The sequence below is a fragment of the Priapulus caudatus genome, unplaced genomic scaffold, assembly GCF_000485595.1.
Source record: "Priapulus caudatus unplaced genomic scaffold, Priapulus_caudatus-5.0.1 Scaffold2116, whole genome shotgun sequence".
NCBI classification, from domain to species: domain Eukaryota; kingdom Metazoa; phylum Priapulida; class Priapulimorpha; order Priapulimorphida; family Priapulidae; genus Priapulus; species Priapulus caudatus.
Window position 1 is genome coordinate 15,698 of NW_014579177.1, and position 3,600 is coordinate 19,297.

The window sequence follows — 3,600 nt, forward strand, 5'->3', positions numbered from 1 at the left end:
TTATTATTATTATTTTCATTAAATTTTTATTGCATGTAATTCAAATACAAATACATGTATAAAACAATTAGAAACAAATCGCGCGTCATTGCTTAGCTGATCTTCCAAAAAAAGCTGTGGATGTCACGCGTTGATTATACGTTCCTGCTCGCTATAATGCCATCACGTCTATCGCCCGCAGAAAATCTAAAGATGTGCTTAATCTGATAATTGGTGTTATTTAAACGTCATCTATCCGTAAATGTGAAATTAAATGTTAAAATGTGATTATTCACGCATTATACATAATATTATACATAACTTACGTGCGTGCCTGATTGCGCGAATACGCGCGTGCGTGTGTGACATACTTGCGCGCGTGTGTGTGCGGTGTGTGACATACTTGTCATTTTCGCTGATATTGTGCATGCATACCCGAATCCACGACTGAACGTCCAACCAGTCCTTCGGAATTTTTACAGTGTTTTGCAGTCTAAGATCGCTGTACGCGCATGCGCAATAGCACTTTGGTAAAATTATGTTGTTACAATAGAAAGGTGATATCCGTTATAGTTGTATATGATTTTCTATAATAAGATCACACTTTAAAAGTGCAAGAATGCCCTAGCTTGGGACGTGTCCGAGACAAATTCCTCTGCATGGGCGTAGTGTGTCCATTGCATGTATAGGTAGGCCTACTAGCGTGTGATAACAGCCAATACTAACCTTTCGCTTCTTTCTGTATGGCCAGCATCGCAACACAGGGAGCCGAGTAGGACTTGGCGACTCTCAGCTGTGCATGTGACGCACAGCCGACGACTGTCCTCACGTCTAGATGGGACTGCGGTAGCGGCTGGTCGACGGGCCATTCTACGCACATTATTAGAGGGACATACTCAATATTGCATTTATCAGATTTTTTCTCCATGAAAAAGACTGTCTTCAGTACATGTAGAGCCTACTTGTATTTGAATTATATACATGCAATGAAGATTTAATAATAATAATTATGAAGAAGAATATTGCGCGCACAGAAAACCCCACAATGACTGAAGGCCTACGTGGAATTAATCCGACAATGTTGGAAAAAATTACGTTTCTAGAGTAATTACACGAACGCGTACAGTGTGTTCATTCTGCTTTCGAATAAGAGAGACTTGTTTGCGATCATATCTGGGCGCCGCCGTCCGTTAGAACAGCTCGCATACATACTCGCGGAATGAGAAATTCGGTCGGCGGTCGCCTAGCTCTGGGGAATCTCGTTCGTAATGCGTTTGCGACATTCACCCGTCTGCTCCACCGAGAATCTAGTTCATAGTTTTAGGGCAAGTCCAAGAGTTTACGCACATTACGTATGGGACATTCAGAAAGTTTAACCCTCTGAAAAGCAATTAAGATAGTCATTGATAGCATTGTTTTTTAATCCAATGTTGGACATCTGCAAGGAGAATAGGCTACCTACAAGAATTTATATGTTGTTTGTCCTTGGGATGATTATGTTATTAAGAAAACATGGTGCGTTACGTATGAGACCGCAAGGGGACCTTCTCTTGGACTTGCCCTTCATCGAACCTCCAGCATATCGTCGATTAGTTAAAACCAAGATCCAACTGTGATAAACGCCAAACCTGACTCTTCGTATGAAACTCGACAGGCGGTTCGACTTGGCTTTATGCTTGAGTTACGGCATGGCGGTAAAGCGGGTTGCTCTCTCACGATATCGCTGTCAACCACACACGGGTCGGCTTGGTCGTATTCGTGATTAAAGCGGCCGAGAGATGGCGCGATGATCTCGCTGCGGCCGCGGCCTCGCTTCAGGTTGTAGTGGTAGTACTGTGTGGCCGCGAGTAGCAGCGCGATCATGATGCTGGTGGTATCGGCATCTGTCACGCCGGAAGAAGGCTGAGAAACTCGCGCGTATACACACACACACACGCACACACACACATCCACACACATACATGCGCGCGCACGCACGCACGCACGCACGCACACATGGGTCATAACACGCACACATCAGCACACGCACACGCCAGCACGCAAGCACGCACGCACGCACGCACGCCATACACACACACACACACACACACACACACACACACACACGCACACACACACGCACGCAAGCACGCACGCACGCACGCACACACATACATGCGCGCGCGCACACACACACACAACGCCATGCCATCATTTGAGAAATTACAATAAAATACATATTGTAGCAGTGGCCTCACATAACTATATCTCATGTTATGATAATGGTTATATTTGTCATTGTCATTATAATATGTATATACATTGTATAGTATTTATAAAAAAAAGTGATTAAATATGTTAGATTATATTTACATCATAACTTACGCATTATAATTAATAAATTACCTAGTAATTAAATAACATTATTTTAAATTTTCACATTTGCTATTAAAAAAATTCGCAATTCATTAAATATACCAAATCATTAACATATAAGGTTAATCATAATATTAATAATTAAATATGTTAGGTAGGGGATACTCGCGAAGATAACAATTTTACCTTAATAAAAACTGGTCGCTGACTATCATCAGTTGCTTGGTAACTGACGCAATAGAAATACGTTGACTGTAAACAGCGTAACTACATAGTTACGTCAAAATATGAGTATTTACGTCACAGTCAATAAATAGTTTTAGCGTGACGTCACGTTGCGCCTGCATGGGTAGGTGGGAGTGACATGCGCTAGTTATACGAGGTGCAAAGCTCTCGTTGGTTTTCTATTAGCGAAATTGGTTTTCAACTGGTTTTTGTATTAGGGACACGTAAATGATAACGTACTTAGCGATTCGGCTGTTCTATCATTAGCCTCACTCTCTTACTTGCTATATAACCCGCCCCCTTAACAGGCACATAGGAATAGCCGAATAATACTGTAATTTGGTGTCGAGTCTCTTATTTCGAAGACGTCCCGCAGGGCATGCTCTGACAGCGTGGCCAACCCGCATTTCCTGTGAAGACAAGAGCAATCTTATCGGATGCCTTACGGACCAATACCGGACCCACGCACTAGAAACTTGTTGCCACGTACGCGCCACAACTGCGAAGAAAAATGCGACCTTGTTTCTTTGTTGGATGCTATCCCAGACACTAATCAGTTGATGGATTGGAGAGGAAATTGCCGGTATTTTCTCCCGTCGCTGTTTGTGTGTATTTGCCGCTTGTCGACGGTTGTACATTTAATGCCCTGTTGCCACGCAACGCAACATCCACGGCGCAAGAATTCCGCATCAATTAGCCACCGACAAAAGTCACGTTTTGTAGGTTTTTGTGCTAATTTAATCACGGGATAAATCATTGAAAATTGTGTACTTGTGGAGAGACCCTGGTGTGCAAACACGGAGGAAGTAGTTATGGATTATTGGAGTTCGGTGCTTGATAGATCTCACCTCTCACCTGGTCCGTTTGTATTCAGCTGTAAAAGTAACAGAAATGAGCAGCCCACATCATGATCTAAGGAAATGGCGCATTTCTGCAGAGAGAGAGAGGGAGAGAGAGAGAAAGAGGGAGAGAGAGAGAGCGAGAAAGAGAGAGAGAGAGAGAGAGAGAGAGAGAGAGCGAGAGAGAGAGAGCGAGAGAGAG